This window comes from Diorhabda carinulata, chromosome X, assembly GCF_026250575.1.
Source record: "Diorhabda carinulata isolate Delta chromosome X, icDioCari1.1, whole genome shotgun sequence".
NCBI classification, from domain to species: Eukaryota; Metazoa; Arthropoda; class Insecta; order Coleoptera; family Chrysomelidae; genus Diorhabda; species Diorhabda carinulata.
Window position 1 is genome coordinate 34303472 of NC_079472.1, and position 14330 is coordinate 34317801.

The window sequence follows — 14330 nt, forward strand, 5'->3', positions numbered from 1 at the left end:
TTCTTAGTCGTTGTTGGCAATCTCTTTGCCCGATTCGGATATTCAACTAAAATAATTTAGGCTAGTCTTAGGCTTAACATGCACAATTGTCGAATTAAGATCGTCTGCAACATTCTGTCGCTCAATTTGAACATTGTCTTGAGTGTGAATATTTTGATAGGAATGAGTAGGTTTCCCAAAAAGACCGATCAAACCACTAATCTTCAATACTGTAGAAGTTAATTTCGCCAATATATAAGATGTGTTAAAACAACGAAGTAATAATAGTAATATTGCATAATTTGAGCGCATTGTTTAATAATAACATTAAAAAAAATCATAACCCACGAGATAGGTGGATGTCATTTGACACTTCAAGAATGCTTCTTATTTAGTTTCAGTTACCACGTTTTCTCTACAATAGGATTAATATAAAACATTCAAAATCAACTCGCGCGAAATTTCTCGTTTTGGTGGAGAAATTAGCGAGTCGCATCTATTGAATTTATTATAGCAATTTCTGCGTACCGGCATTAATTAGATTTCGTTATGGTAGTTGTCAGTCTCTTAATCATGTCACAATAATCCCGCTGCTCCAAGCGCAATGATCAGTCGTGACATAAAGCAATATTCACGCGTCAAAATAATTTGCTTCGGAATACAAACTCACTGCTTATGTAGGGAGATTTATCAACTAAAATGCCAACACCTTAAGCTCATCTGGTAAACCGACATCTTTTTTTGTTGAATGATAACAGCATACGTAATTCACAGTTAATTAAAAATTTGGATGAACTTCTTCACATTTTAAATTGATTGGAATGTACAGGAGGGTGTAGGTATTTGATACTATTCCCTTTTTATTTTTCTATTTTTGGAGTTTACTCCTTAAGAATCGATTTGCATATATAAGGGGCCCGGTATGAGAGAAATGTGAAGAGTAAAATCTATCGATGAATGACCTCGTTACGTTTTTGGTGCGCACCCTATGATGCGCAACTTTCTAATTTGTCAGTGTCAACATACTTATATTGCTGTCATTGTTAATCTTTATTATCATTGTGTTCCGCTAAAGTGAACTGAAAGTATTTTCAAATAACTATGGCAGAAAGAGGTGTAGATGATATTGCCGAAACATCTAACAAAACGTGGTTGCAAGGTACGTTATAATTCATGTATTATAAGTATGAGCATGTGCAATTTGTATTTATCAAATATTTTAATAATTATCGATGTAATTCATATAAATATATATTTGAAAACAACACATAAAATTAGATAATCAACCCAATATGAATTATCAAGCGCATCCACATAAAATAGAAAATTTCTAACCTAACCAAAAATTAATTTTTTTGTCGATGCCTATAAATTCTTCCACGTTATTATGATTTATTTTATAAATAATTTTTAAATATTAGCAACTGTAGTCAATAATTCGATAATATTATCAGAAAAATCGACAATATTTTTTCATTATAGTAATGTTTTTATATAATTTTCTTTCGAAAAGTTATTTTTTAGCTTATTTAAATAATTTTCATCTACTATTTATTATTGTATGTAAAAGATTTAATGACATAATTATCTTTTTATAACCATTTTTGTTAATTATTAAGATAATATTATATTTTAAATAGAAAATTAATTATAATAATTTAAAAAAAATGTTCATAAAAACCTTTTTTCATCAATTTTTTTATAGTCGGTTAAAATTTTTATGATTATGCATTTAAACATTTTCTAATTTTTTTTATATTTTTTGACTAGGAAAAAATCTAAACCTACAAAAACTCCAGCCGAGAGACAGCGAGCTTACAGATTAAAAAAAAATTAATGAAGGAAGCCCAAAATATTCTGGCAATCAACCAATCTTTTTTAAGTTAAATGAACTCTTTTTGCGTCTGGTTAGACTATCGAACTTAAGTAAGTAAGAGTAAACTCCAGTCGTGCGTCGGAGCTGACACACACAATTTTTTTTTCTATTCCGAAAAATTGAAAGAGCAATTTCTGCTTAATAACTATGTGAACTAAAACGCACATCTTTTTGATATGTTTGGGACACTATTAAAGGAGATTTGAGTACATAATCAAACCTAAAAAAATTTCTAAAGCCTATATTTTCACATTATTATTGAGTATACTGAAATTTCAAATCAGACTATTTTCTATTGAGAAAATATCTTTGGAAATTTTTAATTATCTTTTTAATCCACTTGCTTCCTTCGTTTTTATTAGTTTATTGAACTGTATTTGTCTTTATAATAAGCTATCGTTGCTTTTGCTTTTCAAATGCTTTGACTTCTTCTTAACATTGTACCATATCTCTTAAAAGTTATCCCAAACCTCCTTAAGGTGGAAGTGAGATCAAAATTCGTTCTAAAATAAAAACTTGAAAATATATCAAACAGTTCTTGATCTCTTTGCACCGTCCCTAGCACTATCATCCAACTGGAAACTACTGCTAAAGATAACGAAAAGATACAAAATCTCGAAGCACAAAAATTAAATATTAAATAACTAGACCGGTAATATGGAATAGCTTATTTTGATATAACGTATATTTATTTATTATGTCCTTTAATACATACCCCTCCTCTATCATCTATACATCGCTCTATGAGAATTTTCCATTGTTCGACAGAAGTCTGCGTCCGTCAGTTCCTTCAGAACGAGCCGTTTTTGCTTTTACATCTTCCACAAACTCAAATCTTGTTTCTTTCAATGCAGATTTGATTCGTCACACGTCATTCTCTTTTCTCATGGGTAAGAGTCATATTTGATCATACTAAATTGTTGCGTGTTCAAATTTTTATTTTTTATCAATTCCTATAGACTCAACAATCGCACAAATACTTAGCCCACACCGACGGTCAGATGGAAGAAGTTTTATATATTTTCATCCGTTTTTGACGTGGAAGGGTGGGAAATGAAAAAAAATAGACCCTATATAAAAGATGGCAACGGCTACACCGGTTTGTAAACAGATAAGGCAGACATTGCATTCGAAAGATGAGGTTTCGGTCTAAATAGCTAATATTTCACGCAAGCGTAGTTTTTATGTAGCAACGCAACGCAACAATAAATTGTGGGAAACATCTATTGAAGGGGATGTTATTACCGATCCTCAGGAAGTTTTTTTTCCCAATCAAATGTTAGATCTCGAGTTACTGTTAGAATGTAGTGCCATAACTGTTAATCTCGGAAGAGAAATTGAATTGAAAAGAGTAATTAATGGACATTGGAGCTCGGTACTGTCTATACATACAAATTGCCTTTGATATCTCATATCTTGATATCTTGATACACAAAAAGTTTTGTTCTGTTGGAATTGTAACGTTGATTTTTCAGCAATCAAATTTATAATCACGTTACAATGTATGTATTCTTTAATTGTTCAATAATATCAAATTAAACAACGATATATTTTCTTATATATAATATGTATCAATAATCATAATTTCATATTCCCAATATACACATTTTTTTTTTATTTTTTACACACCCTGTAATAGCTACGGTTTGTAATAATTCTTCTTGACTTTAGTGCCTTGGTTACGATATATCGCCAGCTATGTGCCCTCCTCTCACCCGAGATCGAATTGTTTCGTGTTTTCTATTTTTGTGAGGATTACCAATACTTTACCAATTGTAAGAATCAACAATTGGTAAATAGTTTCAGTACCTTTATGACTCTCCATTATTTGCACGTTTCATTCGCGTATCAGAAGAAACAGCCACAACGCGTTCTGAACGCCTTGCGTTTGACACAACATGTTCTGAACGCCTTGCGTTTGACACAACGCGTTCTGAACGCCTTGCGTTTGACACAACGTGTTCTGAACGCCTTGCGTTTGACACAACGCGTTCTGAACGCCTTGCGTTTGACAGAACGCGTTGTTGCTGTTCTAATATAGCCAGAACCCCCGAATGAAGTTATATTATATTTAGAAGACGTCAGCTCACGTAATATAATACTGCTTATCAATAATCATTTGGTAATAAAATAGATCCACACTCATCATTTGAATAAATGTTTAATGAAAACGTTTTTATATATATTTTATATCCATAAGGTCAATGGTAAATATGAATTACAATTACAATGACAGTTGTCTTAACTTTTTTGCATGGGGAATTGTTGTGGCATTTTGAATTGCTTGAACTTCATGTTTGACGCAATTAAGATAGCTTAGGTTATGTTAGTTTAGGTTAGTTGTATCAACTATAAGGATAAAAAACATATATGAATACGTTGTCATTAAACATTTATTCATATAATGAGTGTTATACTACTTTGTTACCAAGTGATTATTAATAAGCAGCATTAAATTACATGAACTGACTTCTCCGAAATCTAAAATAATTTAATTTGGATTCTGGCTATATCAGAACAGCCACAACGCGTTCTGGCAGATGCAAGACGCATTGTGGCTGTTTTAAACGTCCACTGTCCGTTTTCGGTCTTTGAGCGTAACATACATACACTGTATGTCTTGGCTAATAAAAGTATTGGAGAAATATCTTTGTTATTATTCTAGAAATTTCTCCAGAAATGTTGTTTTTATTAATCGTGGTTTAAATAGTAATTTTTAGAGCGCATGAACTAGCCATGTGGCTGTTTTTCACACTTTTTCTTTCTTGCTATTCTTCACTCTGTCCTGGAGATTATAACAAGTTTCCATGCAGTTTATCTGGTAACTGGTTCTTGTGATTGTTGTATATGTTGGATTGAATTTTGTAACAAGTACCATTACTTTTGAAGGCATCAAACATTTCTGAGAGACTGGTGAGCCAGTTTTTGTACGTGTTCCAGACCTCATTTTGACTTATCCCAACGTTTTGTACCTATTTGGACATGACTTTCATTGGCAAAACTATTCAAATTCCGCTGACAAGAATCCTAGTGGTAAATTTAGTAATAGATGGTTGCTATGCTGGCCCAGTGGAGTAATTTATTTTCATTATAAATATTATGTTAATCTTCATATAAGCAGAGTGTGCACTAAATGGTTACGCGTCTTGATTTTAGATTTTTTTTGTTTCAAAATTAGTTTTTCCAATAATTTTTAAAAGATAGATAAAAATTGACGTTTCTACTTATTTTAAGTCTTCATGAAAATATGTCGAAACGTCAATTTTTATTTATCTTTAAAAAATAATTGAAAAAACTAATTTTGAAACAGAAGAGACCTAAAGTCCATAATATTTATAAACATAAACATATTTTGACTTGACTTGACACACAAGTTTATGTTATTTACCAAGTTAAGTGTTTGATGAGTTGAGTTACAACTAACTATATTGTAAACTCGTTGTGTACACATCAAGAAATCCACGTTTAAACTACCAGCAAAAGTTCGGCCAAGAACGTCTAGAACCACAGACAATATTGATAGGATGAAGGAGTCAGTACGAGAAAATGTGTCTACGGAAGCGATCGGCGGCTCTAAACTTGTCGCGACGAAGTTTACAGCGAATTTTGAAGTTGGATCTTAAACTGCATCATCATAAGCTCCAGTTAACACAGGAATTAGAAGATACCGACTCTGGAGCAAGGTTGGCATTTGCTGAAGAAATGCTTAGTCGATTTTCCGCTTTTGACAACATTCTATTTTCAGATGAGGCTCATTTTAATTTAAATTGGTTCGTAAACTGACAAAATTGTCGTTAGTGGAAAGAAAAAAATGCAAAAATGAAACATTGAAAACCACTGCATAGCCAGAAAGTAACGGTATTTGCAGCAATCTCAAGCAAAGGTATTATTGGCCAATCACCGTTAACACCAACAGCGATGTGAAAGGGATATTTGACTTCAGACTTGCGAGATCAAGAATAGCGAATAAGAGAGCTTGATTCCAACAAGACGAAGCGACTTGTCACACATCAAATGACTCTATGGCCGCTGTGAGACAGATGTTTCTACTAGACTAATTTCCAAAAGAGGTGGTCCCCACGTAGCCCTGACTTGACGCCTCTTGATTTTTTTGTGGAGACACCTCAAATACAAAGTCTACAGGAATCATCTGAAAGAAATCACTCAGTTAAAGGAAAATATCCGTCAAGAAAATTTAGACAGATTTATTGACAACAGTTTTCACAAATCTGCGTTCACGTTTAAAAAAGTGCCGTCTTCGAGAGGGCCGTCATTTAGATGATGCTATTTATTTTTTGAGTATTGGTATTTGTGAACTTCTGATTCCCCACTATCTAGAAGCTATTGACGGGCCATCGTGTGCACATTTTTTCTAAATCAACACAATAGTATGGTATTTAGGAAAACTGGTTTCCGATACATGTTTGCGCCACATTTTTGACACCCAATTTCATACATTTTTTGCGCCATAGAATGTGTGATTTCAGGAATACGAACTAATTCTATCTTATGTGTAATTAACTAGTTCGCTTGGTCCGAAGCATTAAATAATCGAATGCGGCTTGTATTTCACGCCAAACTTAGTTAAAGATTAAATCAAAGCATTCACATAAATCACTATAGGTATGCGAATCAATTAAATTCAATGCAGGAATAGAACGAATGGTGCTTATACATGAAATTCTCCAGCAGATTCATGAAACATAAGTATATGTTAAATTAAATATTAGCAGTTTCGTGCGTACATGATGTAACCTTCTAGATATTGATATAATAACGTTACCGCAATGAATTTATATAATACAATTGAATTCTATTAATAGTTAATTGAGTATATAGTTTCATGTCGAAAGTAAAATGTACTTCAAGTTTGAAATTCGTTATTCTAATTAGTTTCGAATTGATTATTTATAGTTCAAGTACAACAATGTTTAACAGAAATTGACCTACTTCGTTTTATGTTTCAATTGAAATAATCAATGATTCCATTAATATTAAGCACTTTAAGCAAATAGAATTGAGCTAGATTTACAATAGAAACTAGAAAATAGATATAAACGAAATACGGAAGGTGTTTCACAAATAATGTCAGTATCCAATATTCACTTTGTTTAAAAACCTTGATATTAGAAGCATAGCAGCCCATCGTGTTCCATGGTTTTAACCTTGATCTTGCTCCATTCGAATTGCTACCAATTGCATGTCTATTTGGATCTCATTACAAATCGAGTCAAATCACCTCCTATGAAAATTATATGAAGAAATTAGTACTTTCACAATTTTATGATCATCAATTATTGAATTAACCGGGCTCAAATTAATACACGTTCATAAGTGACATTGAGACATTAATCACTTGAAATAACCACAAATGTTATTATTATCCAATATCCCCGAAATAATCCAAAATCTACACCTGCTAGTCAATTTTATTTTCAACCATCACTGGACTATATTAATTGGATTATATTTTGAGAGCAATTTAACCGGTTTATCTTAATTAGCACGTATTTTTCAGACCTGAATAACCTGGCATGAGCAGTTGTGATTTGTTGAGGGTTTTTCGTAATTTATTGGAGTAGATTACCATTTTGTGTACCCATTGTTGGCCGCTTGTTTTCACAGAGAACACACTTATCAGCAGACAACTGATGATTTAGAGCTATTGTTTCTGAGCAGCAAATTTAGTTGGTCAATGGTAAGTGATATACATAAATATTTCATTCAAGATTATTGTTAGTACCAAGGCAAACTGTGTAGATGAAATTAGAATTCTCAAACTGATCAACACCAAAACCACTATAATATTGATAAGTGAACCTGCTCAATAAGATTTTAATATATATCTAGATTCTAAAAAAAGAGTTATATCTATTTTCTGTTAGTATAAATCTATCCAGCACATACTGTCTCCAAGAACACTTCAATATATAACAATGTTTTGTTGCCTACATTTAAAATCAGTATCAAGATTTGAAAAGATCCAAGTTGTGTATGAAGAAGAACTAAATATATTTAATGTAGGCAACAAGGCTAAGCAGTAAGAATGTAACAGGAAAATTGATGCTTCACTACTAAATGAAAATGCAGAACCCTTCCTTACCGGATTATTGTGAAACTACTTTTTTCCATAGTTAGCAAGCGTGCAAATTTCACAGTGCAAGAGAAATTGGATCAGATTTTCGCGAGTGTCATAGAAGCCACTTATTCGGGCGCGTCTAAAGCCGTTGCGTTTTTAAAAGACTGTACTTTTTCCAGTTTTTTGGTTAGGTTAATTTTTTGTGCTTATATAATCTTATGAATATCGTTTTGTTACCGTAAATTGAATAGTATTGCCAATATTCATTGAACTATCTGCAGAAATGTTTGATTTGATAGAGAAACAAAATTATTATGTCGACGAAAGCATAAATAGGTAAATGTATTCATTTACCTATATTTTTATTTTCGATCAATCTTGTTCTGGTAATTTATAGTAAAAATTATTAAAATTACGTGATAAAACGCAACATTTCAACGTTTTTTTAGCTTACGCTTACTTATAATACTAGGCAAGCCTCCACACTAACCACGTGGCCAGAATGTGTGTGTTGGCTTGTCAGCGATCACGACTGACAAGCCAACACACACGACTCTTGGCAGTTAATTTTTTTATGGTATCAACAAGGAATACTGTCAGCTTTAATTTAACATAATTATCTTGATTCAGGTAATTTTGACGCCTTAGATCTTTTATCAGAACACCGTCGATGTTGTTGACATATCTCCACGATTACTGAATTATCAATAAGTTATTCCCAGAAATATCATTTGAAATTTGCTTGTGAACATGGAAGTGAAACTTTAGAAAATAGAAAGTTTAGAGAAAATTGTAGAGAAAGGGAAAATATTGAGTAAAACCAAACAAATAGAAACGTTGAGAAATGATACAATACCACGGTATTAGTAACAAATGCTAGTCTTTGAAGAGAAAGAAAAAACCAAGAAATAAACTACTGGAGTACAAATACCATCAACACCCCCTTCCTAAAATGGAGATCACTTCAAACCAAGTTTTATTCACATATTTGTATTATTTGTTGAGGCATAGAGATGTCAAAGTATGGTATCCAAATAAGTCCATGTTGTTTTAAGTTGAATAGTTTTGGTATGATGTGTTTAATTCCAGCCCTTCTAGGTATTAATTTCAAGTAAGCTTAGTTGAATTTGCATAAATATAATTAACAATATTGTCGAAATACAAATTCTGTTATCAAGGTTACTAAATATGAACATATCTATCACAATTTACATTTGAACGTTTCCATTCCATAAAATCGTTATTTTCAACTTGAAAATTTGCTGAATCATGTCAATGTCTGCACACTAAAAAGTTTTACATCGATTTTCTCTTTCTCTTCAAGTGCCCATCGAATTATGCAAATGAATGATTACTCGTAAACACTTCTCTATACCCCATGGGCTATTCTAAAGGGTTATCGATTGGTGATCGTCATGGAAACATAGTATCAGCTTTGATGTAAATATGTTACTGTTGGAAACAAAACTGCCTGCATCGCGGCTCATTTGTTTCACATAGTTGAAATGTTACAATCGACGTGGGTCACCGAATACGCCAACTCGATTGGTTTACACTAAATCAGGTGTAACAGTAGCACGTTCAGTGTAACTGAGATTTGTTTCAACTGGGAGTTGATTCTGAGAGAAATGCGGTAAATACGCGCAAATGAAAACGGATACTAACAAATATAACTTAACACGCAATAATGTTTCCTCAAATGGTATCCTATCAATTTTATTGGTTGTTATTAAATATAATACACAAAAAATTTTCCATCATGTGACCCTATAATTATTTATCGAGATGAGCTAGATGATGATGTTAATTGATTTATTTATGTTCCCAAACCTCACACTGTTTCCTAATTTTCACCATTTCGATACGCTTTAGGAGACAATACTCCATGTTTTGTATTTCTAAGAGGAAGAAGTCTTCCACTAATGCGTTGAGGAAGCGTGTGCTTGTACCTCATCGCTGCTCTTGAAACGATTGCCATTTGAATATTCCTTTAGATGGATGGATGGGTAATAAATTCCTTCCAATATTTCTTCACAACCTTCTGTGTTTAACGAGTGACGAGAGCTCGACCGTTGTCGTGGAAAAGCGATATTCCCTCTTTCAGCCGTTCTTATGGAGTTTGGTCAATATTTTACAATATTTGTATGAGTTTATTGCTGTTTCAAGTTGATGAGATAACGAGATTGTTGTTTTATTTCTTCTTATTGCCAACCCTCCCACATTGTTAAGAAACGTGCGAGCACAGTCAAGGTGTCAGTCAGCATCCAGGGGACCCAACGAGCACTAACTTTGCAGAAACCCAACGTTCAATTATGCAATGGAAAGCTTCCTGAATGCATTCAAAAAGTTCTAGGACTGTGACTTTCCGCTCTTTGAGCAGCTTAATCTACTCGAAAATTGCATCCGAAGCTTGTGGACTTCAGCGTCCGAACTTCCATATGACCATCAGAAATAGACCTGAACAATTTTTAACGCACGAACGAACATGTAGACTTCATAATAAACCACAGTCCGGTGCCGATGGATTTCTAAGAGTGGTAACTTCCTTGCGTGGAAAAACCATCTCGAATGTGATACTTAACGGAAGCGGTGATCAACACTGCCAAACGAAGACTTAGCGACGTATCGAATCGCGAACAGATGGGTTGAGATAGTGGAAACCACTCTGTTGCTGCATTGTTGCCGGACTTAGCCTAGCACTTTAGCACTTCTCACAAGGCTGTAACTTATGTACAGCTCTCTCAATAAAACTACAGTAAAAAATAGAGAAAAAATATTAGAAATACAGAGATTTTCCTGATGTTTTTACAAAAATTCCAGTATAACGTGGATGCTCAGAGAAAAACTATCCTCCGATGTAAGAAATGAAGCACACACTTGAAAAAAAGTGACTAAATTGTTGTTAATGGGCTAGGTAATAAACTGTAAAAGCAAGTTTTTCCAAAATGAACAGATAATTTTATTTAATTTAGATGAGACTCGTCACCAATACTTTGGATTGCGCTCTGAATAGAGTTTTGGTGTGCGCATGCCAGTGGTCTATATCTCTTCTGTTTATTAGAAAGATATGATCAAATCTTCGAGTGGCTGAGAGTAGTTTCGCAGTTCACTTGTCATATCATTTTCCGTTAAACCTTCTGCTTCTCTGGGCATCAGAACTGCATATATCTCTGCTTTGAAAATTGTGGCTAAGGACGGAAACTTTATAGTCGCTTCCATTCTCGGGCCGTCGCTACATCTTATTTTCAGTCGTGTCTTTGATCTCTTTGTATATCAAACTGGGCTGGAACTCAAGAAACCCATCGTCCCAGTTTCGTTTTTGAGTGAGATTACTTCAAATTTCGATTCTGAATTATATTATTATGTTTAAAACCTATTGAAGGTCTCTATCCTTCGATCGCACTATTCACCCTAGATTTTTAGTATAATAATTGGAAGCTAATTGAAGCTCCAATGATTGAGAGTTTATTATTACAAACATTTCTCATTTTTCATATTATTATTGATTGAAATCTTCTTTTATAATGGTCTATTGATTGTTACTTGCAAAGAAAACGCACGAATATCTAGCTGTGATGTCCGATATCTGATGATTTGTTGATTAGTGTAACTATGCGTATACGTTCCTAGGCTAGGGAAATTCATTGCATAATTATTTTCCTTAATGTATTTAGGGAGCAAGGAGTTGTGATGTAATGTTGAAATATATCTAATCTTATACCCCGGGACTGTTTACCACGGTAAATATATTATGCGAGTGAGGATTTGGGTTACTTACAATTTAATTGGAGTTTGAATAATGAACTTAAAAACAAAGCACAATACACTCACCAACAAGTAAATTTGATATTATTAATTGTTTTTTTAAATGTGCCTTCTACTTTCAAAACAGGTCAAGAAAAGAAAAAATTTTCAAGCTGTAAGCATATTTCATCCAATCGAACTAAATATATAGAACTATGATTAAATTATTTGGGTATTTAGTTGAATCTATTAGATTATGATTATTATGTTCAATTTTCAAGTATTTCTTGAGATGCCAACGTTTCGATCTTTCATTTGATCTTTATCAAGGCTTTCTAGATTATTAGACATCAGTCGAAGTATAAAATTTGATCTATCTATGACTGAGAGATGTATCTCAACAGGAGAATCATCTATTCGTGCGGAATATGTATATATACTAAGAAGGACAGTAATATCAACAATGACATTATTTATTATACAATTGACCAGTTCACCCCACGTTAACTTAAAAACTTTAATGAAGTCGGCAATAATTTGTATTAAATGAAGTCTTACATTTAAGAGAATCAAACATAGGAAAAGATTACTCTAATTTTGTATCGTTGATTCTAAAAAAAGGATTTACAAATTTTCCACACCCCTAATGTGGCTTGTACATATTCACACCCAACCGAAAATTTCACAATTATATTCAATATAAAAAAACACAATACAAAATTGACCACTAATGCCAAAAAATCTGACCTCCATATCATTCCAATTTACCCTTTTTTTCAACTACCACAGTCTGTCCAGCACTGATATTCATGGCCCCCGTGACGGCTACTGGCGCCTGTGTGCAAATAAGAATTTTGTCGCCCCTTAAAGCATTTTGGATAATGTTTTTTCAATTAATTTATAAGGTAGTTAGGGGGTAGAAGTAAAGTAAATAACTGAAATTAAGAAGTCATATTTATTCGTCGACTAAAATATGAAATGAAGCAAAATATATTGGAATAAATTTTTGTTCACACTCATTTTAAAGCATTTACTCAACTAATGGGGTACAGACACGTTGTTTATAAATACTAGAAAATACACTTATATAAAGATCACATTCTCTTAAGAACAAATAACGGTAATATTCTAATCTCTACATATAAATAAGTACTACTCACCACTAATACTTTGTAATTTTAGAAAATACGCAGATACTTCGTTATAAAATCAAAATAGGTACAATGGAAAAATAAAAAATAGCTATTATAGTAGCAGACTTTGATATTGCAAGTTCATTAATTATAGATTTATTCAATTAAAAATTTCTTGTGTAATTGCTAATATTGTTAGCCCAGGCAATCTTTCTTGGAGCATTGTCGATCTTAAATAAGTTTTAATGATTTTTAACTTTAAAAAAGATTCGTTAGCTAGAATCTACAAATACAGGTAATGTCGGAAGAAATCTTAGTGAAATGCTTACGTTTGGAAAAGTGGAGATGTTTTTTTTTTCACCAAATACATAAATATATTACTTAAGGGTTCAGTATCATCAAGTGATAATTACAATTTTAACGCTTTAATTCCATTAAACAAATCATTGGAATCCATATCACTATTATCTTAATCTGTCAGTCGTGCTTCAAGAATAGAACAATATTTTAAAAGATCGTTGTCACTTAATTTGGAATAGTTCTCACAAATTCGAAAGTATTATCATCCTTATCTAATAAGTCGAATCGAAGCTTAAATTTTGATCTATAATTTGAAAAAAAAAAACTGAAACCTGTGGTTAAAATTCCCTCATCACCGTTGGCATAGCTGGAGTGCCTTTAATTTCGAGAGACAATGCTACTTCTTTCGCTTGTACAAGAATTAATTAAAATGATTACTCAGGTCTATTGCTGGAAGTGATCAACTGAATTCTTTACGTTAGCTTGGTATACTTTGATATTAATTGTAGCACTATATATTTGTTTGCTGACAATATTCATATGAAACAATAATTTCACATAAATATGGAAAATTTTTTACAGGCGTTGAAAAGGAACTCGATTTATGTCTTGCATCAATGTGAAAGTAATTATTATCAGCTACTTCTAGAAAACTTTCGCGAACCTTAATTGAATAAAGTTTTAGGGACATTATTACATAAACTCTGCTGTACCATTTTGTCTCACTCAGAGGCTTTAAACTAACTCGGGGATATTTTTTCTCATAACTTTCCACCTTTTTGTGGATGAGAAAAAAATACTATAATATAATATAACTCTTGTGAGATTTAAAAAAATTATTATAGCATCTGTCACCTTAGAAGCGTCATTTACTGAAGTTCAAAGTATGAGCCGCACAAGGTACAAAAAGGACTCTCGCATTCGCATGGGGCAAACATAGAGATGTTTGCCCCATCATCATCACCATGCATTTTTTATAGCGCCCCAAGCATTACTCATGTCTGAAAAGTGAAAATCAAGAAACTACCGCCTGACATGTTTTCGTAACAGAGGAATTGGCAGTAACTAGATAATGAAATTTCGTGTGTATTTATTCCCAACACTATAAGATTTCTCAACTTTTTGTTTTTTTTGCAATTTTCCCTTGGAGCATGTGTTTTGGCGCCCCTAGTGGATGGTTGCCTTCACATCCATATGTATTTCTACCTCTTGAAATATT

The 14330-nt window shown here is 32.7% G+C and overlaps 1 protein-coding gene and 1 long non-coding RNA gene across 4 annotated transcripts in view; one reads left to right on the forward strand and one right to left on the reverse strand.

Moving 5' to 3' along the window:
- The window catches only part of LOC130901269 (lachesin-like), a 389818-nt gene that overhangs the window by 267159 nt on the left and 108329 nt on the right, over positions 1-14330 (reverse strand). The window lies entirely within an intron of this gene.
- Positions 990-14330, forward strand: part of LOC130901270 (uncharacterized) — a 107719-nt gene continuing 94378 nt past the window's right edge. For both annotated transcript variants that reach the window (XR_009060260.1, XR_009060261.1), the window contains exons 1-3: positions 990-1138; positions 1750-1905; positions 7374-7553. This is a non-coding gene — a long non-coding RNA (uncharacterized LOC130901270). The remainder of the gene's footprint in view (positions 1139-1749; positions 1906-7373; positions 7554-14330) is intronic.